At 38.1% G+C, this 27,404-nt stretch overlaps 1 long non-coding RNA gene across 1 annotated transcript in view; it reads left to right on the forward strand.

The window, feature by feature from the left end:
• Positions 1-27,404, forward strand: part of LOC107315661 — a 140,456-nt gene that overhangs the window by 92,569 nt on the left and 20,483 nt on the right. Inside the window, exon 2 of the long non-coding RNA XR_004307837.1 lies at positions 17,286-17,351. This is a non-coding gene — a long non-coding RNA (uncharacterized LOC107315661). The remainder of the gene's footprint in view (positions 1-17,285; positions 17,352-27,404) is intronic.

The following is a 27,404-nucleotide window of genomic DNA, read 5'->3' on the forward strand; positions in this document are numbered from 1 at the left end:
AAGAAAAAAGAAAAGGAGAAATAGAAGCCTCAACCTTAACAATTAACATAGGTATCTTTGTTTTCAGGGAGATAACCATTAACATGTATCACATAGAGTGGCAAAATAAGTTGGCAATTTGTTCTCTAAACTCTTTGAAAGCACATGTGCTTTGTTTAGATGCTCTAGATTTGAACAAGCTTAGGAGATGAACTTAATGTCCCACAATAGGGGCTCAGATTAAAGATTTATGTAAATAGCTTAATTGCATTTGTGCTCTCCAGTCGTCTTAAATGCTTTTGATGAAATGAGGTACAATATGGAAGTGAGAAAAGTTTGTCCTTACAAGTCTATTGCTGTCAGTTTAAGTAGTGCTGCAGATGTTATATTGTATGAAAAGGCTTGTTTCCCCATGATAAAACATAGTTCAAGGGATTATAGCAGTCAGGCTTCTCAAGAATTGATGCATAGCTAGAGAAGTGTTATTTCAGGTACCTATTAAAAGAATATATTGAAGAAAGTATATTGTGTGGCTGTGTAAACTAATAGAGCAGAAGGAGCAATATCCAAGGGTGTGGGGATTAGTTGAATGGTAGTGCTGTCATCCTGTGATGGTATAACTATGAGAATGTTTTGAATGGTTTTGTCTGATTGGAGAGTTTACACTATGTAAAAGTTGCATTTGAATTAAAGCTGTGGCAAGCTGTGAATTATGCAGACTTATAGAAGACTGATGAGATCTCACAGGAGGACAAACTTGATTCAAAACTGTTGAGTATTTAAAGGGATGTCACAGAAATACTTCATATTTCCTTATTTGAAAATAGAAACAGTTCTAAAATCAGTGTTGACACAAAAGTGATGCCAAGTTTGAGCTTTTAAAAAGGTGAGGTCATGAGTACAGCTTCTTCATATCACATGTTCTTAGAGCTGAAATCTATGATTCTCAGAAATCACTCTTAATTTTGGATAGCCAGCTGTTGCAGTCCATTAAGTGAGTGAAAGTCCTGGTTCCTTTCTTTCCATGGGAACATCTACTTCCTCTGCACTTTCTCATTGCCATCTACCAAAATTAGAGAATTCTTTATTTCTTCCTGGTAGTTACATACAGGCATGCTTTATCTTCCCTGTGCCCATCAATAATTCCCATGAAAGTAGTAAGTATACAACTTAAGAGTTATTATAGCATGTGAAAACAAAGCAACTTCTCCCATACCATTGTATTTGGGATGCCTTGAATTTGCTGGTTTACTGCCAATGTACTGCTAGCTTTCTAGCAGTGAGAAGTATTGATTTACGTACCCAATAAATATCTCGTAGGCATTTTTCTGACTTTATTTGTTACTCAAATAATACAACTGGACACAAATTGACATTATAGTTAACGCCTACTAACAGCACCACTGAAATTAGCTAAAATCTTTCCATAGCATCTAGGATTAATTAATTACTTTGTTGTAGTGATTTTCATCATTAAGTTTGCTGTGTTAACATCTGAAAGAAATGTTGTAGCTTGGACTACTGTGTTAATCTGTGTATCTTTTCTAACACTGCTTCTTATTTTTTATGTTATGAAGCACATTGATAGGATCCCTAAGCATCTTTTCAGCCACTGTCACATTAAAATAATATTTACCACACTGCACAATAAAGACAGGTGTCAGATGAATAGGAAGAAGGAACAAATGCATGCCTTAATGCTATTTTAAAAATGTAAGTGTTATATCTATTTTGCTTATGCAAAACAAGTATTTATAACCTTTAAGTTTTTACTGGAAAAAATGTGTACTTTTAAATTGTTTTGGTTTGTGGACTAGAGATTTCCTTTATATTACTATAAAATTTCTTGTTGATTTTTTTTTTTTTTTTAAACTTTGTAGTAGTTTCTGTTAGTTACGGAGTTGATTTGCACTGAGAACTGAATGAAAACCTCTTTGAATTTAGTATATGTAATATATATGATACAATTTGTTTTAGAACCATAGAATAGCTTGGGTTGGAAGGTACCTTATAGGTCATCTACTTCCAGCACCCTTGTTATGGACAGAGTGGATAAATTTATTATTCCTCAATATTTTCTGGGCTGTCTTAGTGTCATGGGTGGAAAAGAACTGCACTCTATTAACTGGTGGGAGAGAAGCTAGAATATATTTACTGATATAATATGGATACAATATAGTGATTTAACAAAGCTTAATTGTAACTAAGGCAGGCATTCAGCAAGATTTGAGGTAGCTGGTTACACTCGATTATTTACTTCATAGTAAAGTTTAACATAGTTTAACTGGGTTAAACATGCACATACAGGAGGCCCTCCCATTGAGTCCTGAGGTTCAGCATGGATCCTCTTGCTTTCTAAACTCCTTTAACTGTGGCCATAAGGAGCCTAGGTGCAGCTGAATCCTCTCTGTCTCTTTGTCCCGGTCTTGGTCAGTGGTTTGTGTCTAAGGGATTGTGTGTACGCAGTCAATCTAAGATATAACCTTAGTGAAGCTAATCAAGCTTACAATCAAAGGTGTGATCTTAGTGAGACTAACAAAGTATGAACCAAACCATTAGTTGCTTATCAAGAATCTATATCAGCAAAGCATCTAGACATCAAGGTGTAAGGAATCTGTGCAGGCATCACTGCTAAAGGTTACCATCGAGCAACCCACTACTGTGCAGGAGAGATCAAAGGAGGCTCTTGGTCTCCTTGTCTCATAGTCATAGGTCTCCTTTTAGGCATATGCTCCATTAGTCCTCAGCCGTTGAACTGGAGGTCAGCTACTAGTTCTTTCAGCCTCTAGTTGGAGGCAGATTTATGTCTGTAAACCTGTTTTAGCCAGACTACGATCAGTACTGTTGTTCATTGTCTTCCTGTGTAGGGCTTTGTGAGGAGGGCCAGGCTGAAGAAGGGAATTGAGGGAAGAAGTCAGGGGAGACAGGCAAGAAGGAGAAGCACACCATCACACTTGAAATGCAGATTCCTGTATGTAAGTTTATAAGCACTTCTGCTTGGTATTTTACTGTTCAGTGGGATACCTACTTGAGCTAGTGTACCAGTGGTCTGCAGGAGAACAAAGGAGCAGTTGCTGGTTTTATGGAGTTATAACTAGGATGCACCACTCTCCTTTTAAGATGCACTACATTTGATCTGATATCAATCAATTATTTTTTTTCATAAGTGAAAGCTTGAGTCTTTTCAGCAATAGAGTTTTAATTGAATTTTGCCATTTCAAGGATAGAGGGAAATATAACTTCATTTCTTCCAGTGCTGCCAGTTAAATGTTAGTTTTATGGCAGAAGATAACCTATGCACTGACACCAGTCACTCCTCTGCTATTTGACCCAACCTGATTGCAGTGTGTGGGCAGTAAAGGCTATCAAATTTGGCAGCATCTGTGTCCTCAACCTTCTCCTGCACCTACTCAACTTTTGCTCTGAGCACTGTCACAGGATTGAAGACAGATAAGTCTCAACACAGCAGCTGCGAGGGTGTCTGAGATCTGGGGATAGATGAAGAACAGATTTGATAATTAAGGAAATGCTAATTAGAATGGAGAAGGAATAGGTAAGCAGAGAAAGAAAAATCAAAAAGGTTTGGTTTTCTCCTCCAAAGCTAGATTTTTCCAAGTCTTGTGCAAATATGAGCTGTGGATGATCTGAAAGGTTGCTAAGGCTTAAATACAGAGCATCATCTTGTGGTTGGAGAGATGACCTTTGTCATTTTAATTAAAATGCATGTGATAAAATTAAGATACTAGTTGAACTAAAACATGAAATCAATTCCTTTAGTATTTCGGATTCATCAAACCAGATCTTTTGAACAGAAGGTACTAAACCAATCTTTGTAGCTGAAAAATATATTTCCCAGTGACTGTATTTTTATTTTTTTTTTTATCATTGGTCATCAGTTATTTAAATCTTTTATTGTCATTATTATTATTATTTTATTATATTATTTTTTTAAATGAAACATAAATTCAAGCATATGTACATAGGCTGCCTTTGGAGATGAAAGGGGGTTGCTGTCTGTATGGATATATTTCTTTACTCTTGACAATGTGCCCTACTAAACTGGGCATTGGATGGCTCAGTACAGAGGTCAGTCTGCCTGTGACCCTGAAGATGATAAAAGCAAACCGTGTCACCTCTCTCTCTCTGTTCCCCTGCTGATCTGTTTTGCCTATTAAATCTTACCTGTCACCTTGTTCACCTGCTTCTGCTAGGAAAACATATTTCTATTCACTGCTTTCCAACAATTCTTTGTCTATTTGTGTTCTGTCTGCTGTTTCTTTCAGATGTTTTGGCTAAGGATTTGTTGAATGCCTTTGTATTTATAAGTATTACCTGGATTTCTCTTGTCACTAGACACAGTGATGGTGCCTTTAGAAAATATTTTGCTAGATAATTAGATACAACTTCCTTGATAAAATTTGTTTCTCTCTTTGCCAATAAATCCATTTTTCTTTTTGTCTACTCGTTCTGTATTGAAAAATGGTATCCACCAATATGCCTATCTCACTGATCTGTAATTGTTAACGCTTATTTGCTCATGGAAAGCCTTTTTCAGTATCTTCTATAATGAATTTTGATTTGAGATAGGGTCTCTCATTCACCATCATAGAGGTGGATTCTAGCACTGGAATTTTTCTAGTCTTCTCTACCAAAAACACATGCAATAAATGGCTTTTTTGTTCCGTTTTGTTTGCTTTGTCTATAACTTCTCTAGGCACTTTCTTTATAACTTCATCATTTATTCACTCTAAAGACTGTGAGCATGTTATTAATTACTGTCACCATTGTTGTTGCATAGTTGGTAATATTGTGCTAGTAATGTATTTCTTCTTCTTCTTCTTCTTCTTCTTCTTCTTCTTTTTTTTTTTTTTTTTCCCAGAATGTCAGTTCCCTTCACCACACCTTACTGACTTGTCTAGAGTTCTCTGCTAATTAGTTTAAAGCTGCTCTTTAACACATGATCCTCCTTAGAACTTTAATCCATTTTTCACATATGCCTTGACCTTTGTTATTATTCTGTGCCTTTCTGAATGCTTTCTTTCCACTAGTCTTCCTCCATGATTACTATGTTCATATTTGATATTGCCAGTTAAATGTGTAGCTGGTCTTGTCACATTCAGAGTCAGATTCCCATTGTAAACGCAAAAAAAACCCACCACATAAACATTGTTTTCACTACTGTGTACTCTTAATGTAGAAGTTGCTGTTCTTAACCATTTCCTTTTTCATTATTTCTAACTTCCACTATATACTTTATTTCTTAGTTCTCTTCCCTCGGAGTAGAGCTTTTCTTCATCCATCAGTGTCCTTTTACTTTCCATTTTTGTTTTTTTTTCTGGTCACATGTTCAATGTTAGCAGACTCATTCCTTTTATGTTCAGATGATGTCTGTTGCTTCCAGAGGGGGAGTCCTGTATTTACAATTGCCACCTTTTCAGATAAATCTTGTATCCTCTTTAAATCAGTTATTCAGCTGCACATCAAGACTTGTCTTTCTGCCTTGTTCTGTGTGCAGTTTTGAGTGTACCATTATGAAATACATTTGTGTGCTCTTGCCCTGAGTCAGAAACCTGGCCGTGTTCCTGGGAGGTAAATTACCAAACACTGTAGCCAGAAACTTGTAGCTAAGGTTCGTGACCCTAATGGTATATTTACCTCCTGGGAGTAAGATTTCTCTTGGTGATCATTTCCAGCTTGGGTTCATGTCTCTCTTTCTATGAGACAGGGGTTTTTTAGCTTTTGTTTAATTCTAGGAAGGTTTTTCATTGTGTTGACGTGTCACTACATCATGCTTCATGTCACAGTGCCATGACACATCCCCCCCCAGGGAGCTGCTAATGACTGTATGTGTTATTTAGCACAATGTATTCCATGCACCTTCTGATTTTTCAGCTTCCCAGCTGCCCATTGTTTCCTTACTGTAACTCAGGCTGACCATGGTAGCAGAGTACCTCAGTCAGCTGATTTGCAGCTTAAAATCATGAATCCTGTAGACTGAGTTTCCATAAACTATTGCTCATTCTCATTGCAGAACCTGGATGAAAGAATCCCAGGCAGAACTCTCTGCAAACTTTAACGTGTTTGGTGAATTCTTGCCTTTGATAGTCACTCTGGGTATTACAGAATCACAGAATTGTAGGGGTTGGAAGGGACCTCTAGAGATCATCGAGTCCAACCCCCCTGCCAAAGCAGGTTCCCTACACCACATTATGTCTGGTAGTGTTGCTCTTAGCTAGAAAGGCACCTGGAGCAAGATGCTCCTGTTTCTACCCATGCTGTGGGGCTGAATAACTTAATTCTGAAACTCTCTTGGTGGCAGAACCTGTGTGGTTCTGGATAAAACCATGTGAGGTGATGGAACAGGAGCTAGATGTTCTGGACAGTTGTTAGTTGCTATTCAGTACATTAGGGGTTGCTCTACTTGAAGGAAACAAATTATGGAACAGGAATTCATTCCATAGAGTGCCAAAGGCGTTGTCCATTAGAAGCGTGCAGCAATCAGATGGAAGAAGTCACTTCTCTACATTGGTCCTGATGAGAAGTAAAGAAATCCAGTATAACATAGTTTGTTTAGTTTATTAGCATAAACTTTAGCTTGGGATCAGTGGTTGTGTTTACCACCTGGGTGCCCTCTTGTTTGCCTAAGTGGATTGTTCATAGAAATATGTAGGGAAGCGCGGTTTGTGGGCACTCCTGTTTCAGTGTTGGAGCTTGAACACCTACCTCTCTTACTCTGTTACACTGCCATTAAAAAGAGGGCAACTTGATCCCCAGTCAGCCAGAAACATCCAGAGTGGTTAATTCAGTATTATCTTGTGTTTAAAAGGAAAACAGCGTGATTTGCACAAAATGTAATTCAGTGCTAGTGCCTCTCTTTTGTTGGTAGCTGAAACAAATGCAGACAAGTTTCACATTTTAATTTGGTACTAATTAGTAATCGCAAATATGGTCTGTGTTTTTTACTGTTGTCCTTTCTAATTTCTACTGATCTGCCAAGGACTGGGAAATACTTTTTCTATGAAAAAGCGTATGATTTTAATTTTTATTCTTCCAAACACTGAGCCATTAATGCACATTCAGTTTTATGTGCATTTCTAAAATAGTACATGATAGTTGAGCATCTGGAAGTAATACTTCTGTTGGCCTCTAATACTCAAAGTCTCATTCTTTGGCTGTCTATACAAATCAGTTTGGTTTTCTAATTCTCTTGAATTATTTAGGCTTTATGAGAAAAATATAATCTCACAGACTTTATCATTTACCAACCAAATGGTGAATGTAGAATTCTTGTCTTAGGAGAAATAATGAAAAGTATTAACCTTTTGTGTACAGAATTAGCACAACTCTGGAACATGGTCTAATAGACCTAGCTTTTAGCTGTGCTTTTGACTACATGAACAATGCACTTGTGAATTCCAAGATTTCTTGTTTAAACTGATAACAAAAACAGTTGCATTTTTCAATATTGCAGAAATGGGTTTAGAATTTTGGTGATTTGATTTCATTGTCTCTCTTTCCTGATAGTCATGAATCTTGAAAGATTTAGATTCAGATTCCAAGTATTTTTGCCAGGTAACAATGTCTAGTATTGTATATAGACAAATAGGTTTGGGAGGGAATTTGGTGTTGTCTGAGAATGGGTTTGCTTTTTACTATGTGGTTGTTTTTTGTGTTCCCCCCCCCCCCCCCATAGTTCACAACTTTACAAGCCAACGTTTTCTATTCTGTCATGGGCTGAGCACAGCACAAATCATAGCAGAAAAATGTACACTCTCAGGTCTGGTGATTTATGTAGTGTTACTTAATTATGTAGTTTAACTTACTGTAGCTTAATAGCATGGAGCTTTCACTGTAGTCAGCAGCTGTATATGGGGGAAAATCACAGTTTTACAACAGAAGAGAAGGAGATATCCTTCATGCTGCTGGGAATCAGATAGGATATCTCTACCCTATACATTGGATGCATCAGAGAGATACTCCAGGCAAATAAACTTTCACTGCTACAGAACCTCTAGTTACAGTGTTTGATTTAGCATGTGTAAATTAGCTGGGATTGCAATTTAAATGATGCCAGTGATTATCAGTGATGAGTGCTGCCTAAAATATATTAGGAAGCCTTCTGTCCTTTTGCAATGAAATATTTGTAATACACCTGTTTAATGAACATGATTCCCTCGAAATAAAATTAAAGTGCAGCAATTAGAATAAAACCAGCAAACAGCTTAAAAAAAAAAGCCAGAATAGTAGGTGTTAATGCTTTATTTTGTGTTAATAGTTCTGTGAAGTTAAATTCTGCACAACTGTTTCAAAATTTATGAAATTCATTTCTAAAAGAAACCATTTGGATGATAGACATGATTATGATTTCTATTGTGTCTGTGCCAAGGAAGCTTTTGTTTTCATACTGCAAAAATTCTTTGATAATAGATCTTGGGTCCAGCTTTTTGGTTTCTGAAAAGAAATTAATGCCTACTTTAATAAGTTCATATTTCATAGAATCATATAATAGGTAATAGTCTCGTGCGGGTTGTAAGGGACCTTAGAGATCATCGAGTCCAACCCCTGGGATTTGAGCCTCTGTGCTGCAGAGTGGCACTTCTACCACTTGCACCACAGGGGGATTCGAACACCCAGGCCCCAGTGTTGCAACGCGGCATTCCTACCACTGTGCCACCGGGGCACACAAATGATACAGTTTGGACTGGCAGTGGCATTCTACAACTGAACCATATATTGTTAAAGCAACATAATGCTCGCCAACTGCTCCTCTGCTGCATTATCCAATGAGCCTGCATGATAGTACTGTTTATTTTGACTGCTTCTTGTACACAGATGTCCTTTTAAAATGTGCTTGAACTCCTGATAGGTTTATAAATATTTCCAATTGACAGCCTCTTCACAAATACCCATTTTTGGGAGATGTGAGCCAGCATTTCCATAATCATGTTCAGTCATTCAGATAGCCATTACATTTGAATACAGTGAAGAAAACTGGTCATGCTAAAGCAGAAGCCATAATTGGAAGCAAATGCCAAAAAGATGTTTTCATAATGAGTGCATTGATATTTAAGTAGCTTCCCAGCATTTTAATGGCAAAAAATGTGTCACGATCTGCCATCTCACTTAGTAATCTTGGCTGATAGCTGGATAAATGCATATATTGTATTGCCTTATAGTAGCACTGGTAACAGCTGCCTGGGATTCTGTATATTTTAGAAGGAATTGCTTATTGGCTTTCATAGCCTTGGCAACTAGTATCAGAGCAACTGCTGCTTTGTTGTTTTAGGACTGTTGTCCTATAATTCCAAGGAACACCTGGGGATACCACTTATGATACAGGAATATGGACCTTCACGGTGTTATGGAGCTCTGGCTGTTGACTCATCTACAGCCCAGCTTAATAATGTCTACCTTCCGTGTAGGATTACTGTATAGAAGTCAGTACTCTTCATTGTAGTCACCACCATTAGCTATGCATTTTTGCCAGTGATAAGCAAGAGTCTGCATGCCACACTTATCCAATGTTTACCAGTACAGATTGACCCACTGTTTCACAGCTGCTATGACGAAGTTGTTGTTGGGAAAATGTTGCCTGTGAGATTCATCTTTCATCTGCCTGATCAGATGGAGGTCATCTTGGTATGGGCCCACCCCTCAAGACTGTTTAGGTCCCTCTGAATGCCATCCATTTTCTCTAGTGTGTCAACTGCACTGCTCAGCCTGGTACTTTCTGCAAGCTTGCTGAGGGTGCATTCAATCCCACTATCCACGTTGCCTACAAAGATGTTAAATAGCACCAGTCCCTTCAGCAACCCTTGAGAAATGCTGCTTGCCTCTGGTCACCTTTTAGACACTGAGATGCTGACAACAAATCTGAGTGTGACCATCCAGCCAATTCCAGCCAAACATTCAGCAGTGAATCAATGAATGTGGGTGGTGCAAATTTTTCTGGATGGAGGAATTCAATGACACTCTCTTGCTACACACTTCTGTGTCAGACACCATTTGTTAGACTGCCCTTCTGCTACCATCTGTCACATGGCAACCATATTTAGTGAAATATCGGTGGCAAGGTTCATACTCTACTGCTGTACCTCCAACAGGCATCTCTAGCATAGTGGTGCGACAAAATCAAACAGGATACATTACTTTTGGAGCAACATTCTGAAATATTACATTCAGAATGTATTCTGAAGTTAAAATCTCCAAATAAATTCAGGGTGTTTTCTTTTTCAGCATTTACATAATTTAAAGTCAAACGTCAATTATTGCATGAGTCTTTCACAAATTTGATAGCAATACCCTGCATTGTACCCCAGTACCACAGTCTCTGAAACACAAACTAGAATAAAGCAAGGCTGTAAATTCTATTTCCATCCTCACACTGCAGCTCTAAAGTGATGAAAAATAAAACACCAGCTAGCTGCAAAGTAAAGTTTCAGAGAATCCATTTAAGTTTTTGCAATTAGTAAAGTTGATATCTCATGGAAAGTCATGAGTGGTTCAATCAGACAGTATTTCCTTTTTTGTTATTCTGTTGGCATAGCATGCAGGGCACTGTTGCCGCAGTTAATACCCCAGCTCTCTTATCTGTGTCTAGAAAGTGGTTCCTATTGACCACGAGGGCATTTTAGATAGCATTTCCATCTTTTATTGTTGCCTATACCTGGTTCATTGGAGCGTTGTTGGGCCTTCTGTGTTTTACCCCTTCAGGTTGCTTTTTTTTCCCTTCTTTCCTTTCTTATAAGGCTGCATGTAGTTTGTTTGCTTTTTTTTTAAGTAGAAAACACTTTGTTTTCCAAGAGAGCTCGAGGATATTTTTCTCACATTTTTCAGTACTTTTGTGTAGCGTTCATTCCTTGCAAAAAAACCCAAAACAATAGTTATTGCTTGGAGAGTTCCTAGAAGCTGTGACTACCATTTAAATTCTGCATTGTGGCCTCTCCTGTTGTGAGAGGTTTTAAAGGGTATTTATTGGGACTGAGGGGAAAGGATAAAGGAAAAAGCTGATTCTGGGGGAGGATTTATTTACAGTCTTTCAAGGAAATAAATTATTCCCTGTACAAGCATCCCACCAGATCTCAGTTGACAATATAGGTAAATATTCATTGCACTAAACTTAATCACGCTTTATGGAAAAAAATTTGCAACCTGTAATGTTTCTGAGGTGAACTGCGGGTTATTTTTAATGTTATAGTTGTGTTTTCTGTAAGGTGGCTAATGAAGTAGGTTTTTTTTCTATTTTTTAATCTACCTTGTGTATATGTAACCTAGTGTTGATGGAAAAACCAGTCCTGATCTGTACTTGTGATGTGAAGGGTGCAGAAAAGTTGTTGCCACTTCTAAGCGTTTTCAGGCAATTCTGATAATGGGTCAGTTTGCTTGGTGTCTGCATCTTAATTGTGAGATGGAATTCTGCTGCCATTGTGACCCATGCAGAAAAGTTAAGGCAGAACTTGAAAAACTACATGAGGAGATGAACAAGGCTTATCACATTTTTCAAACTGTTTGGACCAAGGAGTGATAAAGGAGACAAGAAGTCTTTGTGCTGGAGAAGAGATAACTGAAAGGATGCGAAGAAGGGAATCTGTAAAATAATGAGTAGGAAACATGCAATGGAGTAGGAAGGGATTATTAAACGTTTCTGCCAGAAAGGGAGAATATTTGGAGGTAGACTTAAAGCTAGAAAGAAACAGTCTTTTTTCCCAACTTTGATAAGTTGTGGAATGCTGCTGCAGAAGATTATCAGTAAAAATATAAATAAATAAATAGACTGGTTTCAACACGGTATTATAAAAGTGGGTCCATCGTGTAAGTTCTATAAGAGGCTGTAAAATTTAAATATTGAGCATCTGGTTCTGGTAGTTTGGAAGATTTACTAGGGAACTCACAGGGAAGGCTTGCTATATTTTTATATTAAGATAGAGATTGTCAGAGATACTGTTCTGTTTTGAATAGTCCTTTGCTTTGATGAAGGCCAGTAGTATCATGACATTAGTAAAAACATTAGTATGTCACAGTGATAACTGGAAAAAAAACAACTCTACAAGTGCGTGTAGCATGAAAAATGAATTGTGTATGTACTTCAGCCTTTCATGTGGCTGGAATAGTTGGTGGTGTAGATGGCAAGAGAAAGAGGTGCTTCTCTAAGTTGTTCTGACTCTTTTATTGTCATATGCTTATTTTAATATATATATATAGTAATATAATAATAATATATCCTTTGGTCAACTGTAGCTTCAATTCCTTGGTATTAATCCATTGGCATTGAGTCTAGAACTTGTAAAGAGATGGCTTAGTATGGGCAAGTGGTTCATAGTGCAGCTATTGAAATGATGAGTGGATTTTTTTGGTACGTATTTTCCCATTTGGACATTGAGTAGCTAGAAATAAGCTTGAGACTTAAGGAAGAAACCCTGAAACTATTTACTCTGTACAGGACAGGAAAATAAAGCTTTAGTAATTGATCTTCCTCAAGTATTAACAGTTATGCTGAATTCCAAGGGAGAGGTGAAATCATCATTGTGTGTTCAAAATTCTGGTTCTACATTCTGTTGAGTGTAAAAAAAAAACAACCCCGTAGCTCTGTTAAAAGCTAAAGGAGCAACAGAAGAAAAAATTAACAGAAAACAGCAACTCAATTGCCCGCATTCCTCCACCAAATCTGTCACGGTTTAAACGAAAATCCACCTACATCCGTGACAAAAAGAAAAAAGTTAATTAGGAAAAGAAAACAGCGGCAACAATCTAAGGAGGCACACTTATTTACTAAATTACTATATCGAAATACAGGATAACACAGTATAATACAATATAATTGAAAATTGAGCTAACAAATCAAGCTAAATAGGAGAGAGAATGAGTCCCGAAACCGAGAGGCCTACTGTGAATCTAGGCGAAACGGTGAAGGCTCCCACACACTCCCCTGAACGCCAGAACTCGAAAGACATCAGTCTAGCCTGCAACAGAGATAATATAGTGTCCAGGTCCCGTGACCCATCTCTTACCGTGTTGTTCTTTGGGAGATGTAGTCTTCTTCTGTAAGTTGCAGATTCGGTAAAATTATTAATGCTTTATATGATGTTATGATGTGGAATACTGATAGTAAAATTACAAAATTATTAAACCATGACAGAATATTCTTTTCTTCCCTCTCTGACATAGCAAGAGGATTTTACAGTCCATTTCACCACAGCATCCTGTAGAAAGCTGACACCCTGACCTTGTTTAAACTATGTTGTGCAGTAAAACTATGCACTTCACTTTCAGATTAAGCAGCAAGCTGCATGTGCAGCCCACATTCTTATGGAAGAATTAGGGTAGTGCCTGTACTGTGAAACTGAACTCATAAATGTGTGATGACAGAATTGTACTAGGAACTACTGCAGCCGTAAAAACCTGGTGAGGAATCTTACTAGAACTGCCCATGATATGAATAACTTCAGAAGCATCCTACCAGTCAGACCCTTGCTGTTGCACTGATAAAGGAAGTTGTGGAGGTGTAATCACTAACAGTATTGCTGAAACAATAGCAGGTCATTTAACAAGAAATCCATTTAATTTATCAGTCATTAAGAAAATTAATACTAATGTAATCTCACTTGTAATAGCTGATTGAAATAAGCACTATTGAATAAATGGGTTGATGACCTTTTAACCTTCAGTGATTTGTACAGAAAAATCTTTTCGGTGGTTACAGGAAGGCTTGGATGTTCCAGAGGACAGTGTGATTTTGGCTTAAATATGCAGGTAGTTATCAGCTCAAATATGGGTGTCAGCGTCTGATCTTACTGTGCTTCTGATACTACCAATGTGTCTAGCAAGCATTTATTTTTCTATTTCAGACTCAAACAGAGAGTTAAACCTGTTCCCCCTCTTTGCCTTTTTGCTTTTTTCACCTCTCCTCCTTTCTGTAATCTTCGTTACCATTTGAATTGTTTTTTGTCCAGACAGAAACAAAAACAAACAAACAAAAAACCACTGAATTTTCATCTAGATGGGAGGTCTTCACACTTCCTGAAGACATTTATTTAAAACAGTATAACAACATCTAACAATGTTATTTGCACTACGCGCCTGGAGAGTCAAGGCACTACCAAATTTCTGCTGTTCCTCACTGTTCATGTAGGAGCAAAGTAAAACATGGCCCCTACCCATGAATGTTTACAGTCTCTTTTAAAATGTTCTTCACGATAATGTTATAATGTGCACATTTCACTATACAGCCTTGGGCTACTGCCACCGTGCATAGATATGTCTTCAGAGGCCTCCAATTTAAATTCTCCCCAGGTTATGCAAACTGAGAACTGCCACCTGGGTGCATGGAAAACTTAGCTAGTAGAATAAATGCCATTCAAACTATAAGCACTGTCTTATGGTTAACTCATGCTGATATGTAACACAGCCATTGGAAGAAATATTTTGGTACTCATTTGCAAAATAGGACTGCCTGCTTTATTGGAACTTCTTCCATATAATGATGGCTTTCTTTGAGATGGGTGGATACAGCTTAATGGCTCTTTCAGTTCAAGTTTGTTGTGTTGAATTTTATGTTTACTTGAAAATCAAACTACTCTTAATTATTGTTATCTTAATAAAGTGTTGAGAGCAAAGTGGCTTAGGTGTACAGGAATCAAAGCAGCTGTTGTGATAGCTTTGATATTGAACAGCTTGAGAGGACAGGATGGCAAACAAAGCTGTTAGTTTTTCAGTAGCATTAAAGCTATTGTGATGTGTGGAAAGAAGTTGAAAGGGTAATGGCAAACAAATAGCAAATTGCTGTTTGCTGTTTTGTGTACTGCGCACTTAAAGTGTAGGATTTCATTGATGTAAATTAGACTGAGTATTATTATCTCCTGATTTATTGAAACAAATGTAGTTGGCTTAGAGATTTGAAGACTCTTGTACTTGATGAGAACAGCAGTAGAATATCAGAAGCTGGTAGCCTCCAGTGGGGGTGGAGGTGGTTTAAAGGTGCAAGGGGATGTTGAGTAAGTAGAACAGAAATGCTGCAGGACAGCAAACTTGTGGTGAGTGCCTTTACCTGTGGCCAGATAAGGGTAAATGAGGCATTCTTAATGCTGCTAGGAAATAAAAGAATCATGAGAGCAGTAGCCAGAAACAAGTTAATTGTAATTTTCTGGTGGTTATTTGGGAGAATAAAGTGTCTAGGAAAGACTTCACCTTTTTATTTTTTCTTTTTCTTTTTAATGTGCTGTGTGCCAAAGGCAAATAGAAGGGTTAATACCTTTAGGCCAAATAATGACCTGCTGTAAATTTAACAGAGACTGGCAGAGTGCTGCTGCTTGCAGGGAAGTTCTGCAGATTTATACCAGTGCAGCTTTTGGAGTCAGCTTTTTTAATATATATTTTTCTCAGATAAGTATTACTTAAATCAGACAACTGAATTGAAAGACAAGAGTTCAAGCACCAGATTACTAATACCTTTGTAATAATAATAACGTATATTATTTTAGCTTTCAGAGAAAATCTGGAAAAAATGCAACAAATAAAGAAAAGAAAATAATGACCACTTGTAAGTAAACCAAGAAGCCAAAACCGACTCCTCAGGGAAACAATCAAAAGAAGAATTTAAAGATGAAATAAATAGATCCTAGAGCTGGATCTGAAACACTAAAACCATTACATAAATATAGGTGTAAATCTTAAAGGCTGTATAGGATGACATTCTAGTAAGTAGCAGGGGAAAAGTCAAAATGAAAGTGCTGTGAACATTCAAGTGAGACAAAACAACCTACATTTATCCAGCACTTAACAATTTGAAACTGAATGCCATTGAATAAAACAGGAAGTTACATTTATCTTAGGTGCATGGAAAGAAAAAAAGGAAATGCTGTATTTCTAGGGATTCCTTAGCTATGAGCAAAATATTGTTTTGACTGGAAGGCTACATTAAAGTAAAACTGTGTCTAAGGGAAGTGCTGGTGATATAAAATAAGAGGACGTGGTGCTTTACCTCTGGATTTAATAAAAACCTATGTACATACAGAGGTTAGTTTTTTCGAGGGGCCCTTTGAAAACAAAGCAATTGGAGTTTGAGACAAATTGAGTTAATCGAGGTCTTTAAGAGAAGACTCAGTTGATTATGTCTTTGTGAAGATGCTAACAGTTGCTTTGAAGATATTTAAAGAAACAGCACTGGTCAAGAGCAAACACCCAGGTTGTTTTTACCTACTGGCCTCATCCCGGTGGCTCTGCTCTGTGCAAGCCAAGAGCTGGCATGACAGCAGGCTGCGTGGAGTTAAGGAAAAGTGTCACAGGGCCGCTGCTCCTGGGTCTGACCAAGATTCTGACATCACTGGTTCTCTTCATTGCTGGGACAGCAAGGAAGGCAGGGCCCAAGTCTTCAGAATAGGGACTGCGATAGTGCTCTGTTCTGTGGTGCATTTGTATGTAACCTTAGACAAGTTTATTTTTGTAAGTTCAATATGATAGAGCTTTTTGTAATTGCCATCTGTGGAATGAAAAGCAATTTAGGCTAAAATAAATAAATAAAATAATATATATATATATTAGAAAGTATAGTCATTATCAAAAGCCATGGAAAGAACTTGATGCAAATGTTCCATCTACAATAGAAGGGCCAGACTCGACTGTCATGCATGTTGCACAGTAACAGATTTTACTTAAGTACCATGGGATGCCCACACTGTGCCTGATATTAGAATCTGTCCCAGAAATGGATTATTTGGATAAAAAAGAAGCAGTGATGAGGAAAATCAAATGTTACAGAGTTTTTCCTAATCCTTAGCATGTGAAATTTGGCTCTTGGCCGTGTTCCTAATCTTGGACATTTATTGGTAAAAATCAGCAGTAAAAATAATGACAGTATAAAATATCACTCTTCTGTAAGAATCACATCAAATTGAGACAAAAAAAGTTGCTCTTTCACCACCAGTTGCTCAGAGCAACTAGCGGTTTTTTAATACCTAAATAGTATCTGTATTGTCTGGCTGCATTACCAAGGGGGATTTCCCTGATGTGTTGTTATCTCAGGTGTTGGTAGCATTAGAGCTCTGGTGTTGTGGAAACTATGAGCAGCTGAAATCTCTTCATTTTCCCCCATATTTAGATTTTGTCTTTTGTCCTTGTCAATTTGGAGAGGAGGTACATGGAAGTTGAAGAGAAACCATAGTTAATCTGGGACGACCACATGCAGCATTCATTTATATTCAAAATTTTGCCTTGCAGCAGCTTGACAGCTCCAGAAGGCTAATACAGCAAAGGCTGCAGAGCTTGTCTCCTTATTAAATGATGTATTTGTGACCCTTGCCTCTTATCTTTAGTTCACAGTGCTCCAAGAGAAGTTGGTATGGCTGTCCCCTGGTCATCTCCAGAATATCACTTGCCAGGTAAGAAACTTCCCTTAGGGATGGCAGATAGGATTTTTAAACTTCATGATGAGGGATGTGGTGAACCCAGCTCCCATGCACTGTCATGAGCCAGAGCGGAAGTCCCCACAGCATTCCAATTAGAAATCCTATTGTGACTTAAAGCTTCTTTGCGGTTGAAAAGCAGCTTCCCCAGAGTTTCTGTCATTATGGATTAAGGGAAATTTCTTGGAATGCTAGAGTGCGAAGGAGTGGCTGGTATTTTGAAGTGTGTAGTGTTACTAATGATCTCCATGGAAATCATAGTATTGGTACTGAAAGTGAGGCCTCTTAAATAAATGACAGGTACAATGTAAAAGACTAATCTCTTTGAAGAATTAGAGTGTTATGTTTAATAATTATACATCTCTTTTAGTGTATCTCAGCTGGATGGAGTTTATCATTCAACACAAAAGATCCTAATGTATTGCATCTAAAGGGCTAGTTATGAAGACAAATTCTATTCAAAATTTTAGCAAAGGCTAAAAATCACAAAAATGGTCACTGCAAATGTTTTTCTAATCTACGACTTCTCAGTGACTTTGAGAAAAATACCCCCCTGTTAGTCATACTTCTGAGACCAACTATAAATCTTTACAGCTCACAAGTGAAGCAATAAAATTTCAATGGCAAAATGTTTGCAGTCATAAAAATGTGAAAAATATGCCACTGTTCAGGGACTAAAAGCTGTCCTAGGAAATGCTCTCAAGTCTATGAATATTTGTTGTGCTGCCTGAAACTGTGCCTGATTTTTAGATATTATCTTTATTCAGGATTTTACTTTTTGAATATTGTTTTAATTAATCTTCTGTCTTTCAAACATCCCGGAAATAGAAATATTCAATGTATCACTTGTTAGCTAGATGAATGAAAGTAAAAGGCAAGTGGTTCTGAATAAGCCGCGTTTTAGGCTTACGTATCAAAGTATGTCCTTGTACAAAAAATTCTGAGTATAAAAATTACGTGTTTTTACTTTATATATAATGATAAACATTCTAAAATCTCATTTATTGGAAGCTGTAGTAATTTCATCAGGAAAATCATGCTCCAGCTTAAACAAACAAAACAAATAATGCAGGATGTAACACCAAGTGAAACTCAAATGCTGTGTATTAGCAAAAAAAATATGTTCCACATCTCACCACCTCCTTTCCAGTTCTAATTTGACACAGGGGCACCAACAACTTTAAGAAGTCTTAACCATGCAGATAATCAGTATGCTGGTGTGTAACAAATACTCAGGATGATAAAGGGAAATCTTCTTACTGATGCTTTGCTTTCATTCCTTTGCCATTTCAAATTATCTGGAAGGTTATTGGGGCCAAGTCTCTAGTTCAAAATGTTCTACCATCTAGGCAATTTTAATAAGTTTTTGAAACTGTATTATATTGCTGTTGATGCAGCAAAGGATTAGCTTTGAAGATTGTGTTTGTTTGATATTCTGACTGCTGACTATGGTGGTGGAAATGGAGGTTACCATCATCTTTGCTTTGTTGTGAGGTCCTTCACGTTCATGTCCTTTTTAGTCACACAATTCTTCATGTATACAATATAAATAAATTCCTCTTTCATCATAGGACAAAATAAGAAAAGGGGATTGGAAAATACTAACCTGTCATTAATTACAGTTCTCTGCTCCATCATGACAGTACAATACAGTCTGAATTTTTGTCTACACAGATCTAAGCATATAGAAAATGTGCCCCAAGACTCCAATGGTGGAATAGCTGAAATGTTATTCTCTCCAGCAGTCTTGATGCATACATGATCATTTAAAACATTTTTGTCATTAGAATTATTTGTTCTCTGTTCCTGTGCTTTGTCCTCATGTTTATCTAATGTACATATTGTCAATAACACTTTCTTAACCTAGTAAGTCTGGCGAGGTTGGGAAAGCAATACACGCTAGCTAGCTTCCTCTTCTGTCACTGGATTTATTTTCCTATCTATTCTGTCTTTCACTGCACATTAATACTTTAATGTATTTACCACATCTGCAAGTCCCAAACCCAAGTTTTGTCAATAACCATTGCTGTGTTTATGATCAGTTGTGTTCAGTAATATGGGCACTTGTAGCAGAGCTCACCTAAATCTGACCCTAACAAACCTAGGTCTGGGTTGAACTGATAGGCCTTTGGATCCTGTCTCACTTTGAAATAAAAAGTGGGGGGGTGTTAGTGATGAGCTGTTCAAAGCAAGAGGTGCTTGCCATAGAAACCATGTAGTGAACTGGAAAGTATAAATGAGCCCTAGTCACAAATCTGTGCAATGTGCATGTTTTGTTGTAGCTTGCCTTAAAATATAAACTGAAAAGGTCTGATCACACCTCCTGGTTGAGGTTGCATATTTTAATGGTTTGGGGCCGTTTAGTTTGTTTTTAATTTACTTATCTTCACTCAGCTCAGTTAAATGCTTGTCCTTTCCAGGAAAATCCTCAGCTAAGCCATAGTTTGTAGTTTGCAGTTCATCAGTAGGCCAAGCCTTACCTGTAGCATGCAATTCTACGAGAGATGTCTGCAGTAGGTTGTTAATACGTTTAGGATTCTTAGTACACATCATCTTGGCTTTAAGTAAACAGAAAGCTGCTCCATTGCAGCACTCGAGCTGTGGGATTCATCCCACCACGTTTCAGTAATGGCAACTGAATCACAGCTTGCCTGCCACACAGTGGCTTCCTGTTTCTCCTGCTTGTTGCCCATGCTTTGTGCATTGGTGTAGATGCACTTCAGCTGAGCTATTGGCCTCACCATCCTAACCCCAGCATTAACCCCCACAGTTCATCTCTAGTGAGCCTTTGTTTTATCCCCTTCCCCCTTTATACCTACTTCAAAGCTCTCTCAAGGAGCTCTGCCAGCTGCTGGGCTAGTAAAATCCTTTCCCCTTTTGAGGCAGGCGAGACTCATCCACAGCCAGCAGGCCATGTGCTGAGTACACTGCCCCAGGGTTGAAAAAACCAAAATCCCTGCAATGGCACCAGGCTTTCAGCCATGTATTTATCAGATGAGTTTTATGATCATCTCTGTATCTTTCCCTGCCACCCTAGGGATGGAGGAGAACACCACCTGTACTACTGCCAGAGTAGTACCAGAGTGGTTAGTTGATGGACTTTCTGTGTCCAGAGAGATTCAAGCAGAGCTTCCTTGTGGCAGTGTGGAAAAATCTGATTGTTATTAAAGAGGTCTTAAAGGCATGGCCTTCCAGCCACTGCTGAAAATAGAAGCTTCTTTTCTGTGGAGGTGCTACATGATTTTCCTGTCAATTCGCAAATGATTTGCCTTCAGCATTTCTCTAATTTGCCATGCAGTTCAGTGCCAGTATGCTGTGAAAAATAACTGATACCTGGTTTTTACCTATTCAGGACTGGAGCCACACTTCCTCCAGGGGCTGACTAGCTGAAAACAACAAAGCTCCCTCCGGCAGGAGAATCCTAGAAGCAGCAATTAAGTAAGCCTCCTGATAAAGGCTTTGCTAAATTCCAACGTTTTTGAAGCTGAGTGACAACTTCTGCAGTTGATGGGAGGGAATCAGGAGTGTGGTGAGGGAGCTGACTCTTTCCTGCAGCAGTCGCTACTTCTCTTGTCCCCTCCCACCAGCAGCAGATTCTTTTCCAGGGCTGCCATTTTCTCCTGCTCCATCTGCCCTCCGTTGTGTTCTTGTTCTGCTTCTCATACTTGGAGCAGGAGAACTCTGTTTTCTCTGCACCACCAGGAAGCATCTGTATGGCTCTACCTCTCTACACCTGAACCCCAGCATCCCCAGCAGCAGTGAGACCACAGGCAGCCTCAGGCTGGGGTGTGTGAGGTACTGGGGCAGCAGAGTTTCCCACAGTGAGGCAGCAACCACCATAAGGTCTTGCAGCTTAATGCTGAAGCATACTCATGGCAGATTGAATCTGTAGGGAGTTAACAGATTTCTCCTAAAAAAGCTTGCAGCTTCATTAAAAGCATTTCACTGCTATTGGAGATGGTATTAGGCCAGGTGTCTGGACTATTATGCTTTGAAGTTTTCCTCTGTATCACAGTGATTTTGGTTGTCAAAATTTGATTGTGGAGATCAGATTATTTTAATGGAAAAATATGTTTTGTCTTAGTTTTGTACTTCAGCCTAACTGAAACTTGTCTAAACTTCCCCTTCAGTTCAGGTGGGGTATGTCACCGGAGTTTCTAACAGGAAGTGTTATACCAGCCTAATTTTATTTGGAGAAGTAAGTGTTCTTTCTCATTTAAAAGGGAGAAAGGAAAAAAAAAAAAAAAAAAAAAAAAAAAGTCAGGAAGTAAATCCTGAGGATGTTCTCATTATTCATGAAAAATGTAAAAAATGTTACTGAAATGAAACTCTTAGGGACTGGCCAAACATCAAAGTGCATATCCATAGCTGCAGAAAGAATTATTTCAGGCTAGCAGAAATTTACTCAAAACATCTGGTCCTTTCATTAGCATGCTGAGTTCCTATCATCGTTGCTTGTTCATTCTGCCAGACTTCCTTTGCAACAGGAGCAGGAGGGATTGTCATGTATAAAGGTTCAACCAGGACTAACAAGCAGCAGGTTTAACTAACATTTGTGGTAGTCACAATGAGATCACAGGTGGTTCGCTCTCTCTTGCTTTTTCTTGCACCTTTGACTTCAGCATTACAGCATTTCAGCTATTTCATGATTTTATTTCCAAATACTCATGTCTGTGACTGAACTTTAAGAGCAACATATATGGCTTTCTGCCATGTAGGGTTGTATGCTGCTTTCTCATTTAAGGCAAGGGGGAAATGAAAGAAAATTAACTGCAGAAATAGAGGGTTTTACTGAATAGCAGATCTCTGTCAGTGTGCTCCAAGGAAGTTGCAAGGGAACAAAGTAGGCCGAGCCAGGCAGCAATCAAGATCTGTATGTCTGCTGATGACTCATTTTGTATCTGCACCCAAGTCATTTAACTCCCTCTAGGTCGAGTCCTCATTTGCTGTAAAACCGCAAAGCTTCTTATGTTTACTGTACACATGTATACCTAGTTTTTCTCTGGAATCTGTCAAACTGGTGAATGGACTCAGCATTACCCCTCTAAATTTGGAGGTACGAAGTACACCTTGGGCTTTAAAAATTAAAATCACCTACCAGGGTGAAAGGATTTTGTCTTACCTGCCATGTTACTGTTCTTGAGAACAACACCTATCTCATTTTGAGTAGGGGTATCTCAGTGTTACCTTAAAGGAGCACAGATGAAAAAATGGTTGCCTGCAAGCACAAAGACAGCTTTTGTTTTTCAGCAGAAAGACGAGGTTGTGTTACGCTTATGCCTGATTTCTTTCACAGCTCTGTCAGTCAGGAATACAGTTTCAGAACCCTTCCATATGGTAGATGTTCAGATTTATTTTTCTCAAGGCTTCCATAGGCTCTAGGTTACTTCCCTTACAAGAAACAGTTTTGAAGGTAAAATATTATGTTAAGCTCATTCACATGTCTGTTCTAGTAAGAAAATCTGTATTTAATACCTCTTGGTTTTTTATTACCAGTTCTTTCAGTACAATTTGATTTTGTTTTACCTTCCTGAATACCTGTATTTACTGTGAATTGTTTTGCTCTGAACTGTTGTTCTGTCAGTCTGAAGGAAGGACTAAAAGGAGATGTTGGTGTAAGTGGGGTAGACCGATTCTCTGGCTGAATATTGATGTTACAAATGCAAAATCAACTGTGCAAGGTTTGTGGGTGACACCATACAATTCTGAATGTTCTTGACCTATTGTTGTTGTAGTAGGTAATTGAGGTAGATATGAGGCTTTTCTGGGTTGAGGGAAATTTCTTTCATTGCCTTTCCCAGAGATTACTGCTTTTGGAAGTGAATGTTGAGATGTACTGGAGCTGGAAGGGTTCTGTAACACTGGATTATGGTATCATATTTAATAAATAAATAACAAACATCCCATCCATGCAACAAACAAACAAAAAAACAACCCACCACTAAAAAAAGCAAACAAACAAGTGGTAAATATATTACTATATATATATATGACAGCTGGTGATGCAAACACATTGCTAGGACTTTCTAGAGGACTTTTTAGTGATTTTGGAGGGGGTTCTACAGTATGGCATGCAAAGCAGCAAAGTGAACAAAGTGCCAGACTGTGTTTAATTTCTTCCCCATATGATCTGTGTGAATTAGTGGAACAATCAACTGCCTCAGCATCCCTTTCCAACTGCAGATTTCTTGTTCCCAGTGGTCTCTCTGGAACATGCAACAGCAACGAAACAGAAGTTGCTAAAACCACTAATTAGAATTGTAATTAACAGATTAGGGATGTGTCAGGATTCCTTTCCACACGTGAATTTTGGCCAGGGTATTTCAGCTATAGTTTCTGTTCGTATTAGATTCAGCATTAACCTCAGATTTCACCTAAAGGAGAAGCCATGTTCTCTGTTGAATTGAAGCATTTTTTACATGTGGCTACAGGGCTACATGTAATCTTCAGGGGAATTGGCTGGTGAGAGTCACGTCTGCTTCAGCTGTTTCTGCTGATGGAAGAGGTGGAAGTTCAGGGCTCATACAGTAAATCTGTGCAAGAGAGAAAAGTAGATGCTGAAGGAAAAGAATCATGGAATGGCTTGGGTTGAAAGGGAAGTCTCCAATCTTGGCCAAGGGCAGGTGAGTTTGCTCTTCAGGGAGAGCAAGATTTTTAGCAGGTGAAGGACTTAAACAGAAGTCCAGGGAATGAAATTTTGAGTTGTTTGACATAATCTATGAGGTAACCTGTTTCTTTGGGAATTCACAGCCACTTCAACAAAGTGTTAAGGGAATTAAATAATTGATTTTTATCCCAAAATACTGCTAGCAGGAGAACTGGATGCTTCAGTGGCTTGAGCAGTACCTGGGAGATGGGGACTCCTAGGAAGATGCAATACTTGGATTTGAGTACAATTCTGGGAGGAGGAGATGCTGATCCTTAACTGAATGGTAGGCAGCTCACTGATAAATTGAGTTAGAGAGTAATAACATGCTACTTAAAAAAATAAATAAGTGAGGTGGTATGCTGCATAGATCTTGGCTAAAGAGCTTGGCTGTAGGAAGAGAAAATTAAAGTGACGGCTAAGGTTGTTACTGAAGTCTGTTGTTCAAAGTTAGCTGCTTTCTTTTTTTCAGCGTACCCCAAACATTGGGGATTATCTTGGCAAGTTTGAAAAGGTAATGAAGTATTCACACAATATCTTTGCACTTCTTATATTTCTAAAACATGCATTTGAGTAGTATAATTTTAAATTCAGTCAAGACAGGACTGAAGTCTAATTAATGTGGTATTTGTTTGATGTTTGGGATAGTTTGGCAAGAAGATGCCTCAGGAAAAGACTGCACCAAATGTGCTTGTGACTCTCAAACCCAAATCAGAGCAGACATAGCAGGGCTGGAGAAAAACAGTGGAATGATAGGAAAGCTTCCTTCCTGCTACTGTGGGAAAGACTGTGGTATCTCTGCTACTAATTTTCCTTGCTGAGAGCTTTTGGCAGTACAAACAGACAGAGCCGTGGCAGTTTGTCACCAACACAGGGTGACTGTGAGCTGAAGTAAGTAATCAAGATCCAGATTCATCATTCTCAGCTGTGAACCAATCTTAATAATGTCTTTTCCAAAAGGCTGATTGGAGTGGGGAAAAGCCTTCTCATCATTCTGGGCGTTGCCTCAAATATGAAATAAACATGGCATTTTTCCATTTGTAGCTTCAACTCTTCTAGGTTCAGAAGGTGACATTCTTCCAACTTTGAGACCTCTGCTCGTAAAGTTGTATCTTTCCATAATGCTATCTAAAGATCTGGTTCATTGTTTTGCTGGCTATGTGATAGTGTAATCTTTGTGAGATTATAACTGGTGTCTTCTGTAGAAGCATGGTGCTTCTAGTAGCGCCTCAAATAACTTAGTAGAAAATTGATAGATGAACAATTTCAGTGTTAAGTGCTTGCTATTGCAGTTTGGACTGCTAGCATAACTTAAGAGCCAAAGCTGAAAGGAACACAACATAATACTGCTGAAGTTGGAGTGCTTAAGTAGAGATGGAAGCTTTACTGCTTCAGTAACTAAGCAAAGGTATTTCTTAGACTAAAAATACTGTGTTGAACATCAGGAAGTCAAGTTATATCAGCTTAATATTAAATTAATGTTCTTTCATATATATCATTATCTTCTACCATAAGACGTGCAGCTGTTCACACAATCTGCACCCAGTCAGTGGTTTGTGACATATCTTGAGCAAGTATTCTATTAAAAAAAACACCACAGCGTCTAATCTTGTAGCCATCAATTTATAATCTCTAAGTGTATTTGTTAATAAATGTATTCCTTCATAAACTGTATTCCAGCAGAGCGGTGTTTATGTCCTGATAATTACCCTCACTTAATGCTCCTCTGTGACCTTTATGCATGTAAGGAGCAATGAAAATGCACTTGGGACTTGTAAATGTCATGGTCAAGTTTAAATTTTCATGACTGTGAGAAGCTACGATGGAAAACAGTGAAATAATTTCTTATCCTGGAAATTCTGTTAAGGTTAAACACGCTGTTTTACCTTTGTTAAATGCCTTCAAGTCACCTTAAGTCATCTGCTTTTGAGATACTGGGATTCTTCCTTTGCTGGAATGTGACTGCATTGCGAGAAATTATAGCAATCTTCCTTGGGTTCCCATTTGCCTTCAATTTTCTGACCCATATGTACATCAATAACAATATTTTTGAAAGCTTGTATTAAGATTGGCTATTTTCAGGTTGGACATCTGGGCAGGTGAGTACTTTTTTTTCTTAAGATGCCAACTAGAACAGGTTTTGAAAATTACACTACTCTTTGCCAGAACACTGATTATACTGAATAGCATACATCAAGGCTATTTGGTATTCTTAGTCACTGACAGTAAGTCAGAACATTTTCCGTAGGCAATCCTGTGTTTTCATCTTTCTGAGACCAAGGGAAAAAGAAAAGTAATGTTCGCATGGAGAAATTCTGCTCCCACCACATGTTGTGAGTTAACTTCACCAGTTAGAAATGTGCTAACAGCTTGGAGTATCTTACATTCCTTGCTAGTTTTTTTTTGGGTTGGTTGGTTGGTTTATTTTGTTTTTTTTTCCTGTTAGTTTCTTTTTTTCTGTTGCTTTTGGCTTCATTCACAGTAGAAGAATAATCAAATGGAAAGTTTCATTTTTAGGGATAATACTTTTCTCAGACTAGTCACAATTATGTAAGTATTGAGACAGACTTTCTTCTTTACACTCTTTGAATGTGATCAGCATCGGTGTGACTGGTAGCAAAGTGACACCCGCTGGCTCCTGAATTAAAAGGACCATTCTTATTAGAAGAAACAGTCATTTATTCAGGGAGTGAGCCTTTACCAACTGCAGATGTATATATTTTTTTCTGCATAAATGTATGAACTGTGAACTAAAGGCTCGTTGAACGTAGAATGTCAAGTATGGAGAAAACTGTGAAGTTATCAAATACAGTGCAGAAGAGCAGGAAATGACAAGAGCTTAGAGAAGAGATGGCATCATAGAACAGATCGTTTATCAGAAACAAATATTTGTTGGCTTTTTACAAACAAATATTTCCTAGAGCTTTAGAGGCAGTTTTTCTTGCTTTTGTTAAGGCTCTGAATACCTCTTAGTTACATCTTATCAGTTACAGTTGCTTAGTTGCAATTAAATTTCTGCAAATGAGGCAAGTTTTAATTGTATCATCCTCAGCCTGATTTCCAGGGAGGTGCAGACATTTTGTTGCAGAGACTCAGACGTTCCAGTGGGACCTACCAGAAAGTGCAATAACTGGTATGAATAAGCATGGTGGAGTTTGGTCCTAAATTAATGCCTGTTGCAGCCCAGAGCATTTGTTTGTATTACCAACTTAAGCTATTGCTTCTAAGGGACTCTTTTGCACATTGATTGCTAAGATTTATTTTAAACAAATCTCCTCTGATAGTCATTGCAAATCACTTCTTTAACTTTTAATTATTGTCTAGGCAACTGTTTTTCTGAATTACGAGTATATTCAATGTCACAAGTGTTTTCTTTCTTCTGC

The sequence above is a fragment of the Coturnix japonica genome, chromosome 6 (assembly GCF_001577835.2).
Source record: "Coturnix japonica isolate 7356 chromosome 6, Coturnix japonica 2.1, whole genome shotgun sequence".
NCBI classification, from domain to species: Eukaryota; Metazoa; Chordata; class Aves; order Galliformes; family Phasianidae; genus Coturnix; species Coturnix japonica.